The following is a 17,261-nucleotide window of genomic DNA, read 5'->3' on the forward strand; positions in this document are numbered from 1 at the left end:
AACCATAAAATACTATCGTGCATTATTTTTGTAAATAACCCCAAATTTACACAAAGGTTAAGTAATGCGTGTTTAGTGAAAATATAAAACCATAAAATACTATAGTGCATTATTTTTGTTAATAACCCGAAATTTACACTAAGGTTAAGTAATGCGAGTTTAGTGAAAATCTAAACCAATAAAATATTATCGTGCTTTGCGTATTAAAATGAAAAATGCGTTGTTACATAAAAATCTCTATGTGCTTAAATAGAAATAGGATGTTATAACAGGAACATTGAAAACCAGTAAATTATTAACTAAATCTATTTTGAAAAATACTCTTGTAATTAAATTTCAAAACTCGATATAGAACGAGCATTGAATTTAAATTTCGAAGGTAAGTATTTAAATGATTAGGGTTATCCAATTTCATTTTAGATAGAAATAATTCATTTGCCAGAAATAATTTAATGCGACCCTCGGTGTAACGCGAAACAGCGTGTGTTCAAAAATTGCGATTGTATGTGTTAGTAGTCTTGGAACTATGTTGAAAAAAAAAATTCCCACGCCTGGGTGATGTCCTCTTAATAACCCGAATTTTACACAAAAATTACGTAAAGCGTGTTTCGGTAAAATGGAAAACTATAAAATAGAATCGTGCATTATGTTTGTTAATTACTACAATGAAATACTAAGTACAATAATGCTTGTACAAGGAATCATCCAAATGAAAAACTATTTAAATAAAACACGTAACCATAAACATTTGTTGTACATTATTTTCGTTAATAACCAATACACAAAGCGAAGGTTGAATAATGTCCACCTAGTGGTATTCAATCATTTTATCTAATCCGCAGAAAAACACAGTCCAACAACCTAATAAAGCTTTCGTAATAATATGTAAATCGACACATGGCTGACACGTGTAATGGTTCTCGCGGTCCGTGAGGGATTTTAATGTAGGTAACACATATTAATAACGTTTAATACGTATTTAGGACATGTTTCAAAATAATGTAAAATATTTACCTGGGCACGGGACAAACCTCCCGACCCCCCATATTATTTTTAATAATTTAAAAACAGAAAATTGTTTAAAAAAAATATATATCCAATTATATAAAAGGCAATGTTTGTATGTGTGTCTTTGATAGAATGAATAACTACCGGACCGATTTACGTGCGGTTTTTGGCAAAATGATAAGCTTTGCCATGAGCATATTTAAAACCATAATTTGTTAAGAAGAAAGTTTGTGATGTTTGTGAGGCTATGATTTTATTCATAGCCGCACGTGAGATGTTGAATGTAAGATTTTGACCGACTTCCTACACCACATTTTAGCCTGTAGCTAATGACTAAAATCATCTGCGCGTAATGTATACACGCTTATAGACCTACCTACGGAGAAAGTAGTAGAGTCGATAATTAGCCGATCGCTAATGAGTGATCTTCACCACAAATGGTGTCCTCCACATTGGTAAATAAAAGACCTTTTTATTTTGGACCCAATCAATATTCTAAAAGCTCTCCGTCAAAATGCGGAGTACTGCGTAAATTCCGTCAAAGATGTCAAAAAAAAAATGTATTTCTTAAACGAGAAGGAATAAATACCATTTCCAAAAACAAACAACATCATTGTTCCCCTTGAGAAAGATTTAGCATAACTAATTTTACGAAAGAAAAACAAAATTGTCTTCCCCTGATTAGCTAAAATTAATTTATTTCCACGAGCCAAAATAATTGACCTCGGGAGAAATTTAGGAACTACTTAAATACCTTTCAAAATTTATTGTTTTAAAATAAAACATTCGCGAAGATTGTGCGTAGTTATAATACAAATAAAAACTAATAACAGCTTTTAAATCTGCCATAAAAAAATATGGCAGATTTAAATATATTATATATTAGATTTAAATATATTATATTATTACATTTGCTTGTATGGAAATCGGCTCTTACACCATTTCTGCTGATTCTTACGTAAAATGATCTCTTAAATCCGAATATGAGTACCAGTTTTCCCCCGTCACCTCCGTTTTCGGTGGACACTCCCCTTTCACATATTTTATGACTTTTCAACAATTTGGAGGATAAAAAGGATTATTTTAGCTTGAACATTCCTCCTAATAGGCTAGAGTAAAGTCCTAAAACATGGATTTTAAATTTACACCAAAAATTATCAAATTAATGGCCGTAATATTGTTATCAAAAAGTGATAAAAATAAAGGAGACTCCCCCAAAAAATGGCAGATTTTACATAAGAATCCGCAGGAATGGTGTCAGGGCTATAAAAAAAATGCCGACCAGTATTATTTCAAACAAAACAATGTATTAAGATATCTATATTATAAAACTGAAAAAAGAGTACTCTGCGGTCGAACGTTTGTTTGTATGTTTGTCCGCCACAGGAAATCCTCAGGAACGGTAAGTTGTAACAACGTGAAATCTAGACGCGTCATTTTATACAAATGCAATTTTAAATCAACCATGTTATTTTCGAGTCAAATTTTTCCTCATCTTTCCTCAGTATAAAACTTTAAAACGCACTATACCCACTTATGTAATAATAACAAAAACATGTAAAAGCCCTTTGAAAGTTATAAAAAACCGAGTAAAAATTAACCGAATCGGGTTGTGATTCCATGGCTAGTGTTGCGGACTCACGGATCAGAGGTCTGAGGTTCGAACCCCACTATACCCTACTTGATTTCCATTTTCTAATAGTGAGTTATTTACAACTTGAAAATGGCCACCTAAATTGAAGTATTTTGGTAAATTAAAAGAACGTCAATATTTCTTTTACAAAAAAAAATGATTAAAGGGAAAGTCAATTTCAACAATTTAATAGGAAAAAGAGAAAACTAAATTGAATCATTTCGAAATTATATTATCAGCACGTAAGATTCGCGTGTCCATTAGCGTGATATATTGCGGTCCACGTAGGGTTAATATAATATTTAACACATAAACGCCCTATAAAAAGTTCATTTGAACCAGGGGTCTTCAAGCTTTTTGGTTTACTGTTTTGTTTTTAAATACAAAATATGAGTACATGTTTAAAATCAATATTTGTAAACCCAATTAGTACCTTAATGTTTTTATCTAGGAGCCACCTTAAACTAGTGAATAATCGTGGTAAAAATAGGAATCAAGATATCACGGTAGATCGTGGTTCGGACCTCTTTTGATCAGAGTTTAAAAAAAATAATATTAGTGTTCTTATAATTAACCCGAATATTTTAATTTTGGTGGCCATTTTTAATGAGTTGTAAATAGCTCACAATTAGAAAAAAGAAATCAAGTAGAGGTAGAGTGGGGTTTGAACCTCGGACCTCTGATTCGTGAGTCCGCAACACTTGTAAACATAGGTTGTTGAGGATTGGAGTTCCTACCCCAGTTAGAGATTGACAGAGAAGACACGAGGTTGGTGTTTAATGCGTATTTATTACATGGCGAATAAGATACTGCACTTGGTTGTGTAGCGGCGATTATGGATTGAAGAGACTGCACTTTAACTACGTACTGCGTGACGTCGTCGAGCTGGACTGACTGACTGAACTGAACTTGTTGGGCCAACTGACTGGCGTTGCCACGCCCTGAGGTCTCTTATTAGGCGACGTTCCTTTGTAGTTCATTTCTTTATGGTAGGGACGATGTGAATGTACTGCAGAACGATGATCCCGATTTCATGTTCAATACTGATAGAGTTGCATTAAATGTGATATTGGATTCTACAGAAAATGATGACATTGGTTTCTTCGGTCATCACACTATTTCAGGTAAAACGTTTTAGCACATGTGTGTCATCGATTATGGACCATGAACCTCACACACTGACTAGCCACGGTACCACAACACGGATTCAAAGATTTAAAGTTTACAATACTACACAGAATGTGACGCGCCAAGATTACTAACAGCATCCCGCTCAGCTTTGCCAAAATGAAAATAAGAAGTAGGACCCTTCAACTCTGGAACGATCGTTATTTGAGTGAACCTACCGGAAGTATTACTAAAATGTTTTTCCATGCAATTTTCCATGCCTATGATTTCAGGAGAATGCAGACAGCTGGCTACGAGCTCACCCAGATTCTCACGGGTCACAGTGGGTTCATGAGCTACCTGCATTGCTTCAAGCTCTCTGAGATCGACAGCTGCCCATGCGACGATAAAACTCCTCAAGATGTCCCTCACCTGTTGATGCATTGCCCCTTTTTCAGCTTTCAAAGACAACAGCTGGAGGCGCGATGCAGAAGCCTGGGTGAAGATCTTTGCGACATCCCATCGGTGATGAGTAATTAAGAGCTCACAAGAGAGGTGTGTCATACATGATAAAATAAGTGCAGCCAATTGGTAAAATAAACCTAAGTAGGGAACAAAATGCCGAACACTCTTCTAGTGGAACGGAAGACTTGTTTGACTGTTGTCAACAGGCCGGATTCTCATGAAGAGTTTTAAGTTGTTTCCTCTCCACATGAACAAATGCTGAGAAGTTCCCGATCGGCCCATATTAGAATATCTTTCCTGCTCCCGACATTTTTAGCTAAATTTAAAGATGAAATAAATGCAGAAAAATCCACTTGAGTTTAAAAAAATAAATATTGAAATAAACGGCACTTAGTGCTTTTTACATATAAGTTACATGTACAATAAAATACATACATGTAAGTGGAATTATACGTAAAAATATAGTATTAAAAACAAATGAATACTTAACCGTTATTTACAAATCAAGGAGTCAAAAAAAGATACAGTTTAAAAATTATATTACCAGTTTTAAAAATATTCATAGAAAAAAAACTAAGAAAGCAATACAAAGAAATTAAATTTTGAATAACATCACACGATAAAAAAAATATTATATGTACTATTATTCAAAACTACTATTTAGGTAAATAAGTAGAATATACATAAAAATCCATATTGATATTAAAAAAATTGATGAAGATAAATAGTTTGTACTTATAAATAAAATCAAGAAAAGAAAATAAAAAAGAGGAAAAGAACCGTAATAAAGATATTTAAACAATTTTGATAAGAAAATGATAGGAAAAATGATAAGAATAATGTTATCTAGAGTTATTAGGTACTAGCTTCTCCTACCCGTGAAATACAGGAGAAGGGCCGTCCTGTATGCACTAAACTTAACATGCAATGAGTCACCAACGTCTTGGTACTTATTATCTAGATAGATATATATCTAGATAATAAGTACCAAGTAAGTAAAAGGAAGTAAAAAAATAATGCAACTCCCATATAAAAATATAAAAAAATCAATGCCATTAATTAGAGTCATTGTAGGAAACCAGGTGAATAATAGAGAAACGTTGCGTTTAGTACACTAAAACAAAGCATTATCAATCTAAGGGTATAACGATTTGTTGAAAATCGGTCAGCGTAGCGGGACCCATAGCGGGCCAGATCCAAGGCTCACCCGGGGGCCAGTTTCGGCCCGCAGGCCATAGATTGGAGACTCTTGGCTCAAACGAATCGGCTGAGTCATCAAATGTAAATAAACATTCATTTACTGTTTTCCACACAGTTTGCTGGCATTATTGGACCTGAAAAGGCCTTTCAATTTTTCAACCGCCGTGCTCATTAGACGCATTAATACCTTCTACATACATTATGTATCGCGTGGTGGTTTTCTCTTTAAATATTCACGTGTCTCTAAGTAAATGGATATGCTTTGAGATAGTGGATGAACCATCCAGTAACTTGTATACATATTATATTATGTTTGTTAGCTAAACACGTATAACCCTGTCATTTATTTATTAATCAAGCTAATTGTATTCAATCATTTAATATGTGAAAAATAAAGCAGAACAGACCCAGATTAGTGGATATCATGGATCGCGTAGCAAGACTGAAGACCCAATAAGATAAACCTAATTTATTTTAAGTTAGAGACCTCGGGAGAATAAGAGAGGCGTCTGAAGACCGCCTAAAAGATGGTTAGACGATTGTGCTGTGGGGTATAAAAATTGGCTGCATGTAGCAACCGACCAAAAAAACGGAAGCAGAAAAGAAAAGAAGAAAAAGAAAATATCTAGCAAAAGTGGAGGATAGAAGACTGAAGAATAATGTGAAGCAAAAAAATAAACTTTTTATTGTGCATTGTATAATGCTGGGTGTTCGTCGATAGCTCGTGTTAAAATTACTTGGTAGAATTAGACTTGGGAGGATGCAAAGTAGCGAGAGATACAGAGAGGCCTGGTGGACACCATATGCTCCAACTAGGGAGCGAATCTATATATTTATTTATTTAACTTTTTGTACATAATATTATTTGTACATTGGCGGGTTTATTGCCTAATGGCAATTTCTTCCAACCAACCGATAAAATAAAAGTTTTATTTTTATAATTCAAGTTACAGAACATATTCAATTGAAAAAAAAAAAAAAGCTAAAGATATATTAAAATAGAAATAAACGTAATAAATAACCCTCAATCAAAACTATTACTCAATGGGAAAGAAAGAGGAAAGGAGGAAAGATTAAGGAAGAGAAAGGAGATGTTTCTTCAGACGTGATTTAAACAGGGATAATGTAGTAACATCTTTGATGGTGGATGGGAGATGATTCCACAGTCGAGCCGCATGGACACTATATGAGTTAGAGAAGAAAGAGGAATTGTGGATGGGTATTAAGAGAGTGCCTTTAGAATTAGAACGAAGAGGTAAACCATGAACTGATAGGCGTTGAAATTTTTCACGCAGGTATATAGGAGCGTTAGGACTATGAAGTACATTGAACAGAAGTGAGAGGGAGTGATAGTCTCTCCGCTGTCTAATTTTGAGCTATTTCAGTTGCCTACGATAATCAGAATACATATTTTGCAATGCATTTTGGCTTTATAAGCATTGAGTACCTAATTACAAAGTTATTAACAAAAACACCACGTTACTTTTTTTATTCTCCTTTTTTAAGGCTTAACTACCTCACTACTTTTGGGTGTTCAAACAAAATTGTATTTATTCTGGCGATTATGAAGATATCTACCGCCGCTACCAGACTGTAAAGCTTTTATTTTATCGGTTAGCAAATGGTACAAGATCTTGCGCCAGCCCTTGTGCAGTTTTTTGTACAATAATCCTTATGTCATTTTATTTGCTGTTTCAAACGGGGCAATTTCCGGGATTGAAAATTGCGCAGCACGTAGATGTTTTCGGCGCCATGACGGATAACAGGAAGTTTCACAATTGACAACACGATCTTGTGACGACGCGATGCGACACGTCGCACAAGACGATTTTAATTGAAATTCCACATTTTAATAGTCTTTATATTGGAACAGACGCATAAGACATATTGCCTTAATGTGTATAATGACCGAGAATTAAGATATCTATTCTCAACGAGTAAGTTCAGCCCTACGGGAAATTGTACATGAAAAATGTTTTTTTAAGCGCGGTAAAAATTAGACCATAAAATTGTAAGGCAAAGTTTCTTGAAAATGTAAGAAAAAAATATTTTAATAAAAACGAACTACTTTGAACGGCGACACTAGTTTATACGAATCGACCGATGACAAGAGAGTTATAAAAGATTTCCGGTTTACTGACCGAGAAGAAGCGGAAGAGAATTTGAGACGTCACGCGCGGGGTAGTTTAAGAAATACGAAACTTACAAAAACGATACATTAAAATGAAAAAAAAAAATGGCTTAGTAAATAGTCGATTAACAAATTTAATAATAACACTGAACTCCTGAAAAAGTTCAGTTCTAACGGTAACGTCTACCGATGAAAGTAGTCGACTACATTCGATGGGTAAATTCAGTCGAATGAAAGCCCGAATGCAGTAATGTAGTCGAATGAATTCACTCGACTACAAATAGACCAATGGGCGAGCTTTACACCGACTATCGAATGAATGAGTAATTTCCAAACTAATGAATTAAATCGAATGCAAATAGACCAATATGCGTGCGTTAAATTCATTCGACTACAGATGGACCAATGGGCGAGTTTTATGCCGACTACTTTCATCGCCAACTAATTCGTTATGACGAAATGGGCGCTGGGGTCTGGCGGACGTGATAGTTGAAATAAAATGCTCGTTTTTTGTAGTTATGTCAGCACAGGTAAAATAAAAATGTATATTAATATAATTAATATGTAAAGTGCATCATTTAAAAATAAAAATATCAAGAAAATAAAGTGACGTTTGTTAGGTCTGCTGCTAGCCTATTTGTGTACTATTAATAAAATTTATATCAAATCCATCTGATCTGAAATATCAACACAATAACAGCTGATTGTAGTTTTACATGCGTGACCTAAACAATAAACATGAAACAAAAATATTCTTTGGCAGATAAATATTCGGTTGTGTCAAGTAATGATAACCACAGACTATAATTATACCCATGTAAATATTCTAAATACCATAAAGTAAGGATCATGGTTTACATTATTATTATTGCCATAGTTTAAAAAAAACAAACTGACGTACCTAATGTTCGGAAAATTTATATAGCGCCATTTTTGTGAAAATCACCTCCTATGTGGGTTTTTAATTTGTTGCTCTACGGGTGGTATTTTTTAATATTCAAACCATGTCTCCATTTTCCCATTTGTTTGTTTGAAAATCAGTATTAATTTGTTTTTTTTTTTTAAATATTTTTTTGTATTACTTTTTTATTAGGGTTACTTAAAATAAACACACGACTTTTTTCGTAAACACGTCCCGGCTTTCCAGAAATAAAATTCGTTAGAACGTGACTTCTGTTTTTCATATAATATTATTAGTTTAAGTAAAATAAAAATTCAAAACATTTGAAAATATTCTAGAATGTAACCAACTTGAAGTTTTCATACAATGTAGGTATCGTTTTTTGCTTGAGTTCATATTGTTATTCCTTTCTATTTGTGATGTTTTTAATTTGTAAATCCATGTCACTTGTTTTTGGCCAATGTTATCACATTTTGGTAGAAGGCTCTTTTTCTTATAAAGAAAAAAAAATTACCTAGCATTCCCAAAGCATGGACAAAATAAAAAAAACGGAGTTTGCCTTTGAATAAATTTCTGTGTCTAATGTTCAAAGAATAATCCTGAGTTACCCAAGCCTAGTCTAATGTATACCTGAAATGAATGATTAAAATCGATTATTTTCATCTCAAGTTTTATTGGCAACGTCGTTAAATCGATGGAAGTCGACTTTTCGAGTTGCAGAGATAGATTGTTAAATGCGGGACAGCGCGTACGCAGTCCCGACTACCAAAAATTACGCGCCCGAGTTATCCGCATTAGGGATAATCGCAAGGGTCAGCCCAACCGCAGTGCAATGGAAGAGCCTCGCCCTGGGGGAACCGCCTTGTTGATCACGGTGTCCCCTACGCCAGGTAAGTATGCTTGAAGCCGGTATTTTCCGACTATACATTGACAGATCAGCGTCTTTCGCTAGTGCGCTGCGAACGATTTTAGCGCCACCTAGCGCTCAAGATAAAACCAATTTTCTGCATCTTTGATCGACTCTGATGAAAAGGCACTTTGAATCAATCTAGTAATACCCAAGGTATTGATAAACGTGTTCAATCAATAGCCTGGATCTGGTCCCATCACAGTTATTACGTATTGATTTATTAACACTGTTTACATTTATGTTTTGATCTTCAACTTTGCATATCTTCGCAAAAAATAAAATTGTTTGTTGTTTACGCTTTTCACTCATTTTATGTTTAAGATATTGAAGGTATTAAAAAATATAAAAATAAAACAACCCTGTTAATAAATAAAGTTATCTAAATCCACTCTGATTTACAAAATAATCACTAATCACTAATAATTATGAAAAATCAAGCGTACGCTGATTACTAAAAAACAAATGAAATTTAAAATATATGTATATTACTAAAAAAACACGAAACACGTTGAAACTTGAGTTAAACCCGATCAATATAATCAAATACGGAAAAAACATCACTTATTACCTCTGCAAAAACGTCGTGAAATAGCTGATATAATTTATCTTTTAAACATTGCCTCTGGTTCAATTGACTGTCCTAAACTACCATGCAAACTCTCTATTAATGTTTCTTTCAAAGTTCTAAGGAATAATCTTATTTTTCATATTCCTCTTGTTTCGTCTAATTATAGAGCAAAACTCATATTTATGGAGAACTTTTAATAATTTTAATGTGCTAACAAAATCGTTAAACATATATTTATTTGCAAATAATCATAATAACGCGAGGCGTTTGCTTTCGAAATGTGTTTTCATTTCTTTTTGATTTACATTTGCTTACTGTTTATTTTATGTTCGAGAATATTTTTTAACTTACTGTGATGCTACTTGTGAAAACCTATAATTGGCTTTTTTGTAATTTGTTTTGTTTTATATATGAGATAAATATAGCTGTTGGTTGGTTATCTAAGTGGAATTTTTTTTTTTTTTTTTTAAATATGGTACATATGTGCCGTTACCGAGGGATGGTGCGCATTGTAATATTTACGCTTCAATTTTTATTAATGGTATATTTTCTAATTTTTATTTATGCGTCAATTTTTATTATTATCGGTATGTTGTCTTATGTATACTTATTTTTCATTTTTCGATATATTATTATTATTTTGATTTTTTAAGCATCATTTACTGAAAAAAAAAAACACATGTAAAAAAGAAGTCGCTCACTGCACTAAACTGTTATTTTTTAAACGTCTTTACGAAGCAGCTTAATTTGTGCAACGGTAACTGTTATTGCCATTTTTATAAAAAAAAAAACGAAATGCTCTAGTGCTTGCCCAAAATTTCAGTAGTGTTCGTGTTAAAGAATATGTAATATATTTATTTAGAAAGTTGTAAAAAAAAATTAACAACTAGTTATAACTTACATTATACTCAATGGGCCTTACTTATAAACCTGGTATAAAGTTACGCCTAGGCAAAGTGTTAGAATAAGGATGGGAATACGATTCTTATTCTACCACTATACTAAGGATGGTATTTCCATCCATATTCTACCACGATGCCTAGCAGTAACTTTATAACAACTTTATGAGTAAGGCCCATATGTACAAAATAATTTCAGTCACTATATTATTACAAGTTATTAAATTCAGACGCATTATATTTCCTGACTTTTTTTCTTAGCATTTTCTATTCCTCATTTGAATAAATTTTTGGAACAACTTTGAACGCGTCATCTCCCTGTTTCTGAAATTCACGTAAGGGTTGTTGTACATCATAATTGGTTAGTTTTTTTAAATATTTTTTTTTGTTGGGATGACACTGTCAATTACTTTTATCACAATATCATGTAAGACTAAAAAAATCATATTACTTTTATTTCAACCGAGAGGGAAAACATTTTTGAGAAGGGAATATGAAAGTCTAGGCATTTACAGGGCTTATGAACTGTCACTGGCTGGTTTAAGTGGCCACTTTACACACTGTGTACTATTCACCATTCTTCCCATATTTGAACATCCACATTTCCTCACCTCTTCAATCTGTTGACTTTTGTGAAGTAAAAGAGCTGAAACTTTTATCACGTGGGTGCGATTTACCGGCTGAACCAAATCACCTACTAGGCAAACGCTTGAAAACAGTTTTTCAATTTTTAATAAATTGGAAAATTGTTTTCAACTACTTTCAACTGTTTTCAATAATTCCCTAGGGAGGAAATCCAGCCAGTATGCAGGTATTTGGACATCCTTAAACTTTGTTAAAATCATATTACACTAATAAGAAAGTTTAAAAAAAAAAATTGTTTATTTATTTATTTTTATTTTTTTATTGAATATTTTTTTTTTACAAAATACATTTTTGAAATACAAAATAGGTAAATATACAGAACATCTTATATATAACGTTTCTACCTCTCTAATAAAGTAGATACTTGTGTTTAGAGAGGGAGTTCGTTTCACATTTTTTTTTTATAAACAAAGTAAATTAAAACAAAGTAAATTAAAATTAAAATTAAAAATAAATCATATATCTAACACAAAGTATTTTACAAATATAATACGTTGAATTACATTCCCAGGAGTTACAACCACTCAATTCGGGACGTAAATAATATTGACATTTAGAAAATAACACATATTGAGAACAACAAAGAAACAAAGCAAGTGCAGCACCTTTATAACTAAATATAGCACAACAATATATACGCCAAAAACCTTTTCTTACACAAGAGGAATAAATATATATAAAAAACGCTTTTAAGAATAAAAAAAGTAGTGAAACTACTAAGGGAGATAAGGTCATTAATATCACATGCCATGCAGATGATGATGCCATAGTGATGATGAGAACATAACCATCTCAGTTAGTAAAAATCTGGATGCCTAAGAAATGTCGAATAGTACAATGAACACATGATTATTGGAAACATAATTCGGATATACAAAACTTGTGCCATTCCAAATCATGGTGTATACAACAGAAGCGAGGATAGATAGAGAGAGAATAAAAAATTCGAAAAACCTTATAATTTATAATAAAGTGTTATGAAGTGAACGCCGATTCAATTAATAATAATAAGTAATCCGATAAATCAATCGATTAATTATGTTTAAATATTTAAATACAGGATAACTTTTAACGAGAAATGATTAATTAAGAAGCATTTCTAATTTTAAGATAAAAATCTTGAGGGAGGAAATTCGAATATTTTTTAGCTGACGTTTCGAGGCGTTTTAATTGGGCAGAGTTTTTCTTTAAGAAGCATTGGGATTTACTTGTCGTTGACTGATTATAACTTTAACACTCAAACGGTAGGAGAATTTTCACACAAACAATCTAAAATTAATATTTAAAAGCCGATAAAGGTACGCGAATCAAAAGATTTAACTAACCGTGTGGATGAATATTGCGCTACCCGTTAATCTAGCCGGAATATAATTACTATGCGACTATAAATATTTAGAGTGCGGAAAGTATGGCCGCGGTCTCAATTCGGAACTAACACTGTGAATGTATTGACTAGGGATGCCATGAATAGTGAGTTGGCCGAATACCGACTATCCGGCCACACTCTCTGCCGAATGTTCGGCAAAATATGTATGCATTTCGCGCGTGACAGGTTACGAGCCGTCTCATGCGGTGCGTGCGGTGCGTGCGGGGGTGACGCGGTGGGCGCATTAGTTTAATTTGCGAGCAGCTCATGTCGCAACACGCATTATTTGATCATAATTACATCATGTATCAATAGTCCTTATTAGTAATTAGTAACAATTTATTGATTGATTTGGTGTTTATTTTGTAGAACTCCATATTTAAACTTATAATATTAGAAATCAAACACTGATTTGAGTCTACTGAACACTTACTTTATTTTATTTTTACAAATATAAAAAATTTAAAATATTTTAATCATGTTTTAAAATTAAAATTAATATTTTATAATATTAAAGATATTTTTTCGACGACAATTATCTAAAGTTATAAAACTATAAAGCTTCATTAATTATCTCACAATACATACTTGTATGTCAATAAACACTTACTTTGTTATAATTTTCCCGAAATTAAAATATAAATACCTAAATTCCCCATTATCTATTAAACACTTCTCCTCGCCCTTAACCATTGGTTTTTCCCTCAATTATGATTAATGTACATGCTATAGTTAATAAGATTATTTTTATTTTCTACTTAGGTACCTTGAATTATATAACTATATAAGGACATTCAATCCATCTAATTTTCACATTCGTTGCCTGAAAATGAAAATGCCCTAATAAGGCGAAACAATTTTTGTTTTATTATTTTTTTTATTTATAAAAATAAAATAATGTGTTCAGTAGACTCAAATCAGTGTTTGATTTATAATATTATAAGTTTTTATAGTAACAATTTGTTCAGTGTAGGTACATCATGGCGCCATTTCATGAAAAATCACCTATTTGGAAATATTATGAGATTTGTTGCGAAGATATTAACTGGCGGTGTGTTTGCTGTGTAAGAAGAAGTCGCGAGGTATTATTTATGAGGAGAAGCGCAATCGTTTGCTACCAAAAAATGCTGATTTTTTTTCATTATTTTTTTTGTTTTCGTTTGATTTTAAGCGTTGCCTAGTATGTGAAATGATTAAGTCAAATTAATCTCTTCACAACAATAAAGGTTTCAGCTCTTTAACTTCACTAAAATCAACAGATGGAAGAATTGAATAAACATGGATGTTCAAACATAGGCAAAATGGTGAATATTACACAGAGTGTAAAGTGGCCACTTAAACCAGCCAATGACAGGACATAAGCCCTGTAAATGCCTAGACTCCATATTCCCTTCTTTAAGATATTCTCTATCCCCGTTGTAATTTGTTAATCTTAATGACTCCCGAGGGGGTGAAATCCTGTCATTCGTCTATTAACATTTGAACAAACTCAAATATTGTCGGTATTTGGCCGAAAGTACGCAGTATTCGTTTTTGTTTTGTTATTTTCGCAGTTTTAATATTTTTAAATATGTAATTTTCTCAAAATTACTTACAGAAAAATTGATAATGAATATAGGAAACTGAAAATTACACATTCCTTTGTAAAGTTTTAGGAAACGAGTAAGTGCTTTCGTTGTACCTAATTTTTTTTTTTTTTTTGCAATTCGTACTTTGCTTCTTTACTTTGGTAAATGGTGTAATTTTAATTCATATTCTGATAGAGATATTTTGACGAATATATTATATAACTATAAAATACCTAGACAATTGACACCATATTACGTCTTCTTTCTTTCATATAATATACACATTAAAATATTTTTTGTTAAGTATCTGATCTTAAGGTGTCTAAATAATAATAATTTTTCTGTGTTCGCAAACCATCTGATAGAAAATAATTATAATTTTAACAACAATACTGGATTAAAAGCTCTTCACGTTGAAAATAAAATATTAAAATTAGACAGCTTAGAAATCTAAGAAATTAAAAAAACGATAAATAATAATTAAAAAACAGGTTAACAATATTTCATTTAGTCTGCTCTTGTCTAGTTTTAAATATAGAATTCCTCTTACTCCACAATTTCTATCTTTATAAAAACAACATGGCCAAAAGACTTGACTTTTCATATATTTGGATTTGATATTTAAAAGACAGTGTTAAAATAAAATAGGAGAAGATTCATCAGTAAATTATACCTTAATAAAGAATCTCTGGTAGCTTTGAAACCGGTCGGTAGAAAAAAAAAAAAACAATGTTTTTTTATTATGTTATAGTATTATTTTAACAATGTTTGATTATGTCCAAATGCTTGCTAGGGAGTTGTTCATATTTAAATTTATTTCAACAGAGAGGGAAAACATTTTTGAGAAGGGAATATGGAAGTCTAGGCATTTACAGGGCCAGAATGGTGAATGTTACACAGTGTGTAAAGTGGCCACTTAAACCAGCCAATGACAGGTCATAAGCCCTGTAAATGCCTAGACTTCCATATTCCCCTCTCTGTTGAAATAAATTTAAATAGTATTATTTTCTTTACTTTTTTTCCCTTTCCAGCATCAATCCTAAATATGAAATCTGTAATTGGTCTTATTTTAATTTATTGTTCTCTTATACCTTGTATTTTGTTAAAGATTGTATGATTTCAATCATAAGTTAATATATGTAAATGACGTCTATGGCACTCCATTTAGTTTTATATCTATGGTAGTAAAATTATCTGTGGAAGAATGACAATGACAATGAGAGGTTAGAGGTTAGGTTGTCAGACGAGTGTACAGAGGAAAATATTTCTATATAAAAAGTAAAAGAAATTGTGTAATTTTTTTTTCTCTTTTCAGTTAAGACTTGTAATTACCTTTAAACGCACTTGATGTATTAGTAAAATACTTTAAGCATTTTTAAATTAAAATCCACCCTTTTCCGAGCAACTCAATTCAGTGTTTGTTTAGCAAAACTGCAATATATATATCTGATGCTGGATGTAAACTTTGAAATGAGAGTTTATCAAAAAATGACCTTTTGAAAATGGCAACTAAACAACCGTATCGAGTAGAAAAACTAAAACTTTACTGTACTAAGGATCCCTTCATGAAATGGCTACAAAATACCTTTCAGACTCTTGTACTAGGGAAAATACATGTCAAAAAAAATCTACTCTGAGGTCAGCATTTGATTCAGGCAGAGGAAAACTTGTCGAAATCCGGCGCTCCCCAAACACTAGATTCGGAAATCGTGCTTTTGCCGTTGCCGGCCCCTCTGCCTGGAACCAATTGCCTTCAAACTTACGAATCATCGACAGTCCTAGTCTGTTGAAATCCCAACTAAAATCTCACTTCTTTAGTTCATCATACTCTCAATTTTAATTTAGAAAATATAATATGTCACTTTAGCTTAGTTAGAATGTAAGTTTAATTAGTGTACAATTGGTAAGCGCCCTCGAGGTGATTTTTATCAAAAAAGGCGCTATTTAAATTAGCCAAATATTATTATTATTATTATTAAGGTAGCTAATCTGGAAACCGATAGTATAAGCACATTGCGTTGTTTTATGTTATTGTAACCAGCCTTGTGTTTATTCGTTAATGGCTTCACCTGTCTAGGGTTAATACGAGGAAATGACGTTGCCATGGTGATTTCATAAGGGTCTTCAACTTCTCCAGCAATGAAGTGGCTTTATTCGGGGACTTTATCTTAAACATCTCACAATTCCATGAAATAATATCATCATAAGAATTAAGATGATCAATAACCGATGTAAGTTACGAATATTGAAGAAATCGACGAGTTTAATCAATTGAACAAAAAATACTTCTAGAATATTGAAATTAACGAGAAGTGTCACTACAGCATTTTGCTAATAAAAATTATATTAATGTTCAAATGCGTTAATTTTTATTAGGATTTTATCATTATTGACGGTAATTTTATCACTATCGATTCCCAGTAATAATTTAGCGTATTTGGATACTTTTTGTTACATAGAAGGTAGGGTGGTCAGAAATAGTAAAATATTGTTAAATAATGTATTTATTTAGACAGTTGTAAAAAAAACTAGTTATGAGTTACGTTATACTCAATATGCATAAAAAATATTTTAGTTACTATATTACAAGTTATTAAACTCAGACGCATTTGGTTTCCCATTTTTTTATTCGTATTTTCTATTCTACATCTGATTGAATTCTTTAAGCAACTTTGTATGCGTCATCTCCTTGTTTCTGAAGTTCACACAAGGGTTGTTGTATTGGTTATTTTTTTAAAATATTATTTTTAAGTAGGCACGATATTGTCGATTACTTTCATCACTAAACGATATTCTCTATCATTAAAAAATATTAAAAAAAAATAAAAAAATATTAACAAATTTCATAAAAGGTACATGT

At 32.1% G+C, this 17,261-nt stretch overlaps 1 protein-coding gene and 1 non-coding gene across 2 annotated transcripts in view; both read right to left on the bottom strand.

The window, feature by feature from the left end:
- Nucleotides 1-17,261, bottom strand: part of Pde8 (phosphodiesterase 8) — a gene marked incomplete at its 5' end in the record, with an annotated part of 219,937 nt that overhangs the window by 143,943 nt on the left and 58,733 nt on the right. The window lies entirely within an intron of this gene.
- On the bottom strand, nucleotides 9,182-9,343 carry LOC148280214 (U1 spliceosomal RNA). Its single transcript, XR_015822671.1, has one exon. It is a non-coding gene; the product is annotated as a U1 spliceosomal RNA (small nuclear RNA).

Source organism: Micrasema longulum, unplaced genomic scaffold, assembly GCF_059751315.1.
Source record: "Micrasema longulum isolate JH-2025_06_02 unplaced genomic scaffold, ASM5975131v1 h1tg000607l, whole genome shotgun sequence".
Classification (NCBI taxonomy): domain Eukaryota; kingdom Metazoa; phylum Arthropoda; class Insecta; order Trichoptera; family Brachycentridae; genus Micrasema; species Micrasema longulum.